Source organism: Sinocyclocheilus grahami, unplaced genomic scaffold (assembly GCF_001515645.1).
Source record: "Sinocyclocheilus grahami isolate Dianchi unplaced genomic scaffold, SAMN03320097.WGS_v1.1 scaffold547.1, whole genome shotgun sequence".
Taxonomy (NCBI): domain Eukaryota; kingdom Metazoa; phylum Chordata; class Actinopteri; order Cypriniformes; family Cyprinidae; genus Sinocyclocheilus; species Sinocyclocheilus grahami.
The window spans coordinates 368269-379264 of NW_015505726.1; positions in this window are offsets into that span (position 1 = coordinate 368269).

Genomic DNA, 10996 nt, shown 5'->3' on the forward strand with positions numbered 1-10996 from the left:
ATGTCCTGGCAGGGATTTCTAAATTGCCTAAAATATCTGTGTTTTGGCTTTGTTTCCCTAGTGTTGATAAGCTTTTGCTGAAGGTAATCACTGATAAGTATTTTAACCAATAGCACGCAAACATTGTACATAATCCTCCAATCATGGAGTGTGAGAAAGTGGGGTCTACAGAGAACGGTCAAAGCAATGCAAATATGTATAATGTATGAGGACTGTAGAGAGTCAACAGGAAAGAAAAAGAAAAAAAGGAAAAAGAGTACATATGGTCACCCTAATTTCCTTTCCACACACATCTATGCACGTAAAAAATAAATCAACAATCATTTTAGACAGCTTAGAACAAATATGCATACACTGTCACAATAATGACAAACCATGTGTGACATATTTGGAGGGAAGGTTGAAGGAAAACAAAGATTGATGTCTATATCAGAGCTGGAATTATTACTGCGACCGACAGTTATCAAATTATCATAGTTACATCCAGACGCTGTTACTCTGGTGGTGGTGGTGGGGGGGTGTGGACTGTTCTCTGAACAGCCTGGCAAATCATTAAAAGATCTGAATGAGAAAAATATGAAATTAATATTAATCATAGCAGCCTTAAATAAATGCACGTTCAGATTCATTCCCAGTCGCACAACCATTTCACATTGTCATTTTCCAGAATAGAATTTAGCAGCAACAGTTTGTTGAATGTGCTAATGGATATGATGTGGTTTATGAGCATATTTATGCATAATATCAATCTGTGAATTTTTAGTGTTATTGGTTTTGTTAAAAACATTTGTCTCTTGTTTCCTTGTAGGCATTTGGAAGTAATTTCATATGCACATGAATATGCTAGTTACAATCTCAGAAGGTGAAATTCGCAGACACATTTAGACACATTTTCGAATATGTTGAGTTATTATTATTACTATTATTAATGATAAATAGAAAACAATAATAAAAAGTTGAACACTGTGAAAGGTGTGAATAGTCACTAATATGTAAGCTGTGATAGTAGCAACACCTCTAAAGCAGTGCGTTCTGATACTGAGAATAATAATGATTGGATGCTCAACTGGAGTCTGTTGATATGATGCACCTGTAGCCATAGCCAAGACCCTGCCGTTAAATGTTACAGTATTCCAGTAATAGATGCCCTGCAGCTGGAAAGAAGACCTGAATACCAATAGCCTGATTATGGATTGTGGTTAAACTGAAAACTTGATCCCCTTCCTCTCTCTCTCTCTTTCCCCACTACCATTCTGTCCTTTCATACATTCTTTTTTCTGTTGTCTCTCTGGGTGTTACATTCAGAAGTGATCTTCCCTACAGTACATAAATAATATACATATATCATGTTTCCAGTGATCAAATAAATAAAACGTCCCAAAGTATGCTTCTAATTCACATTATAATTATACCAATAACCACCAACAAAAAAAAAACCATAGAGCCAGGGATTATCATTTTCAAGTAAATAATATTACTTGTAAATGAAAGACTTTTATATCTACAGAGATGAGAGACTTTTCACAGCTTTTTGTTTACAGGGTGTGTTTGCAGTTGCAGCTGGTTTAATTTACGCTGATGATCCCTAGTGAGAGGTTGTGATCAAAGTATATTGGGAGCAAAGTGTCCATCAGGTGAACTCGACGAAAACATTCAAAGGGCCCTTTGAAGTGGTTCTTTTTTGCACTTCTGTTTGGAATGTCACTACAACATGGTTTCTATGATTGTTCTCTCTTCAAAGTGCACTGTGAAGGCATCATTATGTTGTTTCTCTCTCCGTCAGTTGCAGCTTGTTTGCTGAAAGGTGTATAATCACTTTGGTACATTGTGTCTGAGTGAGATGTTGTCTGAGCAAGTGTTTCTGAAATTGTGAGGTAGATTAGTTCCCTTTCAGTCAGTCACGTTCGACGTTACATCAGCTGTGACTGACGAATTGGGATCTCGCTAGAGCAGTGATGGGCAAACTTGGCCCTTCCAGGCCACTTTCCTGCAGAGATTTGATCCAACCCTGATAAAACTCACCTGCCTGTAGCCTTCTAGTAGTCTTAAAGACAATGATTAGCTTGGAAAATCATCTGTAAAAAAATATATGTTTTTACCATCATAATATGACTTCTCTGCCTGTCTGCACATCTCAATTTCAGCTGAGGTGCAATCGAGAAATCGCCCACAGGAGACGGGTCTTTGTAGAATTTAGTCAAATGCTGATTCAAGATATAAATATATTCAAGATGTGACATAAAATTTAGCCAATCAGCGTCCTCAAATCTGATCTGAAATCGGCGATTTTTCTGTCGCCCCAAACTGCTGAAATCAGGGCTGGGCTGTAGTGGCGCAATTTTCAATTATGTGACAATGGCGGGCTCAGGTGTCATTAATTCCGGACACGAACCTAACTCTGTAAAGTCTCTACTCCAAATTCCGTTTGAGAAGAAAACTTTGGCAGAAAAACTGAAGATATAAGAGCTTGGTCCAGATCAGCCTGACCTCTTAATCAGACAGCAGACAAGCGAAAAAGGGAAGAAGTACACGCGAAGCTACTCTTCCAGTTGGTACACCAAAAAGGCCTGGCTATGTGGGTGCGTTTCTGCTAATGCCTTATTTTGCTTTCCGTGCTTGCTGTTTAAAGCAACTGGGGCAGATCCACCATGGACAGTTACTGGAGTGAGAGATATGAAGCACTTGTCCGAGAAAGTAAGAAAACACGAGAACACTAGGGCACACATGGATAATTCTGTCAAACTAGCCATTTTGGGAAGAGTTAACATCGCTACTCAGTTAGACGATGGCCACAGGATTGCGATAAGAAAACACAACGAGGAGGTGGATAAAAACAGGTATATTTTATCCAAGATAATTGATTGTGTTAAGTTTTGTGGGTCTTTTGAGTTGGCCTTGCATGGGCATGATGAGACTGACTCGTCAGACAACCCGGGCATTTTTAGGGGTTTAGTGGATTTTGTTGCCTCGATAGACAATGTGCTAGAGGAGCACCTTAAGACAGCTACCGTTTTTAAGGGCACATCAAAGACGGTACAAAACCAGCTGTTGGACTCCATGCTATTGTAACCTACGTCACCGATTCTAATTCTGCAACACACACTTATAAAATGTCAGATTTAAGACACAATTTAAATTAATTTTGGACCAGTCACAGAAGACTAAGTGCGACTCTCTGGAGGAAAAAAAATACACAGCAAGAGCAAGAAGGGAATAACCACTCAAAGGTAAGTATTAACCATTGAAACTATGTATTTTTGTACCCCTTTTTGATTTTTTATCTTAGTAACTCTTCAAATGAAACGGGGAAAAAAACTGAAACACCATATAAACAACAGTATGTGTCTCATTCAATTGGAATATCAAATGAGAAATAAAGACAATGTCTCAGTTCAAATTCAATGTCTCAGTTCAAATTCAAGGAAAAGAAAAAAAAAATTAAGAGGGGTCACGTGAAAAAATGTAATAGTGCCTTTAGTCCATGAAAATTCTCAATCCAGCGGGTCCGTAATGAAGGGGGAAAAAATTAGTTCAGTCCAGTCAGAAGGAAAAAAAACCCTGAAAGTGATTAAGGGGGAAAAAATGGTTTGACCTACCAATCAATATTTCACACTCTTGAAATAATGTCACCAGGTACGAATCAGATGGGAATGGCTTGCCAGTCCAAGCAACATGCACACAGCAAAAGGCAAGGACAATCAATCAGCGATCTCAGATTACTCTGACTAGTTTCAATTTGGATAAAGTAAAATTATTTTTTTATCAATCTCTCTTATTATTGTTATAACATTTTGAGTAGAGTTGAGGATATTCTTTCTATTCTACATATGAAGCATAAGATTTTTCCAAGCTTCTATTTTAACTTTTTAGTGACCTGGGTTACACACTCCCCTTCTGAATATATGCAGGTTCCTCTGCATGTACGGGGCTGACTTGTCACAATAGGATAGGACTTGAGGTTCTGCTTGAAGATTCAGAGTCATCCAAGGAGGTAGTAAAAGCAGTACTGAAGCCTGTCAACAAGGACTGGATAACTAGGCTAAGAGGATGTCCCAACTGTGAGTACTGAAGTCGTCTCGGAGGTGCTCGTGGTCTTAGAGAGTGTCTTGGAATAAAACTCTCTTCCACTTGATTCTCTTGATCCGTCTGATCCTGGTGAGAATTCACTTCCATGTTTATCTCATCCTGAGTCATCATCCCTTCCTCCTGATTAGTGCTGGACAATTTCTCCGGTGCTCGCTCAGAGAACTTACTTGACGATCCTTGGAGTTTTTCTCTCTGCCTTTGTTCTACAATTTCTATTACTTTTCCAGATTCATCATCAGACACAGTGGTTCCAGCCGGATCCGGTACAGTTAACGAGTTTCTTTCAGGTGAATTTCCTGGTAAGTATCCCACAGGTTCTGCAGGAGGTGCTTCTGCAGGCACTTGATCAGGTAGGTTGGTTACAGCCCTTTCAACACTAGTTGATAGTCTAGATTCTAATCCTGAAATAATTTTGGTATCAATGTCAACTCCTCTTTCGGTAATATAAGAAAACTCAGGATCATCCTCATAATCTGAACATTCTTTGACCGACTCTGATTCTTCTGCTTTTCCAGCATCCAGGTAAGCTCTTGTTCTGGGTCTACGATTCAGACTCTGTTTCGGCAACACTTCAGATTCATCCACGTGCAGAAATCCACACGGTAACAACAAGTCCCGATGCAAAGTACGGATAGGAACATTCTTTCCCTCTGGCTGGACTACATACACTGGGGGGGTCACCAACTTTCCGAGTGACTACATAGACATCTGGCTCCCATTTGTCCGCTAGCTTGTGCTGCCCTCTGAGTTTAACATTCCGCACGAGGACTCTATCTCCTACTTCGAGGGTAGAAACCACCACACGTTTGTCAAACCTGCACTTGTTACGATCGGCCACTCTTGCAGCATTCTTGATGGCAATCTCATAGCTCTCCTTCAAACATTCTTTCAGATCCCTAACATATTGAGAGTGGGACTTGGTAGGTCCATTCACTGGCAGACCAAAGGCTAAGTCAACTGGCAGCCTAGGCTTTCTCCCAAACATAAGTTCATAGGGAGTGTATCCAGTCACATCATTTCGAGTGCAATTGTAAGCATCCACCATAGGCTTCACAAACTCCTTACAGCAAGACTTCTTCTTGTTTTCAAGTGTACCCAACATCTGGAGAAGGGTTCTATTGAATCTCTCTACTGGATTTCCTCTCGGGTGGTAAGGAGTGGTTCTCACTTTTCGTATGCCTACAATCTGACACAGCTCCTTGATCAGGCGTGACTCGAAGTCTGGCCCTTGATCGCTGTGCAATCTCTCTGGAAATCCATAATGTACTAGGAAGTTTTCCCATAGGCATCTAGCCACAGTCTGCGCCTTCTGGTTTCGGGTAGGCATAGCCACGGCATATATGGTGAAGTGGTCCGTAATGACTAATATGTCTTTGGTGTTACTCTTATCTGGCTCTAAGGACAAGAAGTCCATACAGACCAACTCCAACAGTCTGGTAGTCTTTATATTCACCATAGCAGCAGCTTTCTCTGGGAGCTTCTTCCTACGTACACATCTCTCACATGTCTTAATTTTCTCTTCCACAGATGACGACATCTTTGGCCAAAAGAATCTGGTCCTGACAAGGTCAAGGGTCCTTTATATGCCCGTGTGCCCCATGTCATCATGCAGACTTCTTAACACGGTTCCTCTCAGAGCAGTAGGTAAGGCTAGTTGATAAAGGGTGGTTCCTTGATCTTGCCTCTTCCTGTAGAGCACTCCATCTCTCAATTCCAGCCGATTCCACTCTCTTATCCACAAGGCAATATCAGGGGACTGACTCTTTGGAAGAGGAGGCTTCACATTCAACTCCAAACAATCAATTATGATTTTAATGTCTGGATCCTTCCTCTGCTGCTTCATCAGCTCTTCATTTGACAGGTAAGGAATAACAGGGAGACCATGCTCATCTTCCTGTTCAAACTCATCAGGTAGCACATCTACATGCAGAGCCAAAGACTCAACAAGGGCAAAGGAAGGGTTCAACAATCCACAACTATTAAGGGACTCACTAATCTGATGTCTTTCACAGATGGCTTTTATGGCTTCTGGCAGGATAACGGACTCCTCAGCAGTTGCTTTATCTAGATGATGAAGGGTAAACTGTTTTATCCTCTCCCTCTCTTTCTGGGACACCAGATCATCCAAAGGCTCTCCATGTGGACGTCGAGAAAGCCCATCAGCGTCTTGATTCTGGCTTCCAGCCCTGTACTGTATCTTGAAACTGTAGGTGGACAGACTTGACAACCAGTGATAACTGGTGGCATCCAGCTTTGCAGATGTCAGAATGTACGTTAAGGGGTTGCTATCTATTACAACTACAAATTCCGTTCCGTACAGATAATCACTGAGTTTAGATGTAACAGCCCATTTTAAAGCTAGGAATTCTAGCTTGTGAGCCGGGTACTTGGTTTCACTTTTCGTCAATCCTCGGCTTGCAAATGCAATCACCCGCATCTGTCATTCTTGCTTCTGGTACAAGGCTGCTCCGAGCCCAGTGGTACTGGCGTCGGTATGCAAGATGTAAGGAAGCTTTGGATTCGCAAATCCTAAGACAGGAGCAGAAGTGAGTTTTCCAATAATTAAATCAAAGGCTTTTTGACACGAGTGATTCCACCTGTCCCCAAACTGCCCTTTGGGATCAAGGTACTGTTTACTCTTGTCTTGACTGTGACCTTTTCGAAGTGGTGGATACCCTGTTGTGAGATCATTAAGAGGCTTGATGATCTTGGAGTAATCTTGGACAAACCTCCTATAATATCCAGAAATACCCAGGAAGGATCTTAATTCTTTGAGGTTCCTGGGCCTTGGCCAAGTTTTAAGGGCCTCGGTTTTCACCGGATCTGTCTGCACTCCGTTCTCAGATACAATATGACCCAGGTATTGAACAGAGGTCTGGAAAAACTTACTTTTCAGGTGACAATTTTAATCCATACTCCTTGAGTCGTTTCAAGACTTGCAACAGCCGTGACTCATGCTCTTCGAGACTTTCAGAGAAAACTATCAGATCGTCGATGAAGACTAAAACTTCTTTCCTGTTCAAATTGCCCATACATTATTCCATCAGTCTTTGAAACGTACTTGGGGCGTTGGTGATCCCCTGGGGCATCCTATTGAACTCCCAGAACCCCAGGGGACACACAAAGGTAGTCTTACACTTGTCAGCTTCCTCCATCTCTAACTGATAATAACCTGATTTTAAGTCAAGGACAGAGAACCACCTCGAACCAGTCAACACCGAAAAGACTTCCTCCAGATTCGGCAAGGCGTATGCATCTTTGATGGTTTGCAAGTTGAGCTTCCTGAAATCAATACACAGATGAACAGAGTTGTCCTTCTTCCTTACAATTACTATAGGGGAAGCAAAGGGAGATTCTGACTCTTGAATGATTCCAGCAGCTAACAATTCTTGCAGATGTTTCCTTACTGCATCAATGTCTTGAGGGTAGATAGGTCGACCCCTGTGTTTGAAAGGTGTCTCGTCGCTAAGCTTTATACGGTGGGTGACTTTGTCAGTGTGTCCATAATCTAAGTCGTGCAAGGCAAAGACTTCGGGCATGGAATTCAACTGATCTGTTATCCGTTTTTTCCATTCAGGTGACAAGGGAGAATCTTCAAAATCGAAACTGAGATTGGAAGGAACAGGGGCTTTTGCATTCACAGCACTGGAATTACTTTGTTCATTCTTCATTATACTCTGAACTGCATGCATTTCTGCAATTATAGTTTTGGGTTGGATGGTGATATCAGTCTGAGTTTCATTCCTTAGCACAACTGGTAACTGATAATGCCTCTTGGAAAGTAAAGTATACAAACAGCTTGCAACTAGCAAACCACCAGGTAAGGAGGGCGAGGCTGGTGACTCTAAAGCTACCAATTTCTCTACATGAGGGCTGTCCACCAGAACATGTCCATCCAGGACCACTGTACTCCCGGCGGGTACTACCTCTGGAATGCTCCCCTTGAATTTCACCCAGCCTACCATTTCAGCACATGTTTGTTTGTGTCTTGCTTCCAGAACTTTCAGCACTGCGCGGTAACCGTGAGCGCTGGACTGGGGGTTTGCTGCAGGCTTCTGGACATAGTCACAGTAAAGGGCATCCAATGAGTTAGTGCCAATCAGAACTTGAGGTGTGTTCATCATATCTAGAACCACTAAATCTAGGGTAGGTACCTCTGCTTCTATTCCAAGAAACTCTCTGGGAAACCTTAAGATCAGTTCCACATATCCGAGGTAAGGAACTGCTTGTCCATTCGCCCCTTCCACTTTCAAAAAAGTCATTCAGTGACTTCAGAGGACAATCTGACAAATGGTGTTCATAGAATGACCAGGGAATTGTGGTGACTTGGGATCCCATGTCCAAAAGACAGGAAACTTATTTTCCACCAACAGCAATTTGGGCAGTACACTTTATTCCTACTAACCCTCTTGGTAAGTTACATGAAGGTGACCTGCTACAAGCCTGTTGGTTGAACGAGTGTCTAGGCTTCTTTGGGCAGTTCTTTCCTTGTCCGGTCTCTGTATGCCCCTCTACAGAGACCATTCTTAGTTTAAAGATTTCATAGCTGCTGTGTGTTGCGAATCCCACTGGGCTTGTCGCTCTCTTAGCTTCTGTCGTTTCTCTGCAACTTTAGTGGGATCAGGAGCATTACCACAACTGCTGGCAAGATGACCATCTTCTCCACATCTGAAACAATACCCCGGATGGGTCTGCTGTCAGGCATTTGTCCATTTCTGGACCACTCTGTTGTACCTGATTCAGGTCGCTTGTAATTGGGACAGTCTGTGGACTGAGGAAACTTCTCAAGACGGTTTCTGTGCATCTCAGGAGCAGAAATTTGAACTCTTAAGTCAGCAATCTGCCTCTTCAAGTCAATGATTTCAGTTACTTCCACATCATTCTTCTTTTTTGAAGTAGCTGCAGTTTTCATAGCTGTGACCTGGGCCTGTAAGTGACAGCCATCTTCAGTGCACTCATTTAATCTGATTTCACATGAATGGCTTTGTCCTTCTGGCCAGAATGCTTTTGCAGGGAATTAACTTGAGCTTGGAGATCATAAACTTGCTTTAAGAGAGTTGCTTCCGTGTGGTCAACATCAAGTGCATCGCATGAGTGTGCAGATATCTGGTGGGTTGACATTCTGAATTTTGAAGGAGCAGGGCAGTGCTTGTTTAACCCTAAGTGCTTCCTCATTCGTTCTTCTTTGGAGGCATTTTTGTCTTCCTCTGTGCGAATGAGCACTACTAATTCTGCGAATGAATGTGGGTTGGATTTCCTCTTTTCCGTTGTCCCAACAGCCGCGACAAAACTGCTTCAGAAGACAACAGTCTCTTTCACTTTCAGATATGCCACCTCGTCGAATTGTTGTGCTCAAGAGAACTTGCAATCTATGCAAATAAGTTGAAGGCTTCTCGCCATGGTTTTGAAGAGTGCTCATAAACTTGGCTAGCAACTCGTCTCCATCTTCAACAGAGCCATATTCGGACTCCAGCAGCTCCAGATACTCAGTAGGTAGGCTTTTGGGAGAGACATGTTTAGACGATATCTGCAGCTGGGGGAAGCAGACTGTCAAGAATTTTTCTTATTCGATGCAGATCAGAAATAGAAGGATTTGTCATAAGAAGGTCGACACTCGCACGCCAAGTATCGAAATCTGGCTCATTTCCAGGGCGAGGGATTTTACCAGAAAAGGGATGAATGCGAATTAAGGCTTGTTGCGATGACGCAGCTTCATTTGCCTTCACAATGTGCTCTACCACTACTCGTTGCACCGTGGGTGTGTCTAGGATGCTTGCTGAAGTGACTGGAGACACCATAGTAACAGGTATGGCCCCACTGGCTTGCGACCACAAGGGTGTAGCACTAGCTGTGTCCTCCTTAGCCGGGCTTTTTAACTCTGGGTTCTCATCACTCAACAGAGGGGGATTACTGTACCCCGGAGTCAGGAGACAATCACCAAGATTGCTATGACTCACTCCCTGTGGCTTGATTGGTTCTTTTGCAGAGGCACTAACCTGGTGAATCTTTGCCAATTCGTCCTGAAGCACATCTTGAAATGACTTACCGGTTGCACTGGCAATTGCTTGAAGTTCTTCGAGGTACCCCTTGGTAACTTCACTGCTGTCAGCCTGGGGGCATATGCTGTCTAAGGGGTGTATATGAAAAGTAACACTCAGGTCAGTAGGGCAAACAAATGTCAAGGGAAGGGCCCTAAATTGCGCATGGCAGTACTATGGGCAAATTCCACTATGGCGTTACGGTGGAATATTGAGGTAGGGTCATCTATCAGTAAGTTTCGTTTTATAGAACCGTATCGAAGCAAATATGCTTCTACATGCTGGTCCGCTTCGGCTAATGTAAGGCCACTAATGAGGACAGCATTTGAAACATTCACATTCTCTTGTCTCACGATATTCATTTCGGCTATTCCACTCAGGTAAAGTAAAACTTTCCCTTTTTCCTCTTGCACTTAAATATTTTACTTGTGGTTTAAAAATGTGTATATCTATGTTTCTGTTTTCCTCCTGGCTGCAGGCTCGCCACTTTTGTGTAAGCTATGGCACCGATTCTAATTCTGCAACACACACTTATAAAATGTCAGATTTATGACACAATTTAAATAAATTTTGGACCAGTCACAGAAGACTAAGTGTGACTCTCTGGAGGAAAAAAATACACAGCAAGAGCAAGAAGGGAATAACCAATCAAAGGTAAGTATTAACCATAGAAACTATGTATTTTTGTACCCCTTTTTGATTTTTTTCTAAGTAACTCTTCAAATGAAATGGGGAAAAAAACTGAAACACCATATAAACAACAGTATGTGTTTCATTCAATTGGAATATCAAATGAGAAATAAAGACAATGTCTCAGTTCAAATTCAATGTCTCAGTTCAAATTCAAGGAAAAGAAAAAAAAATGAAGAGGG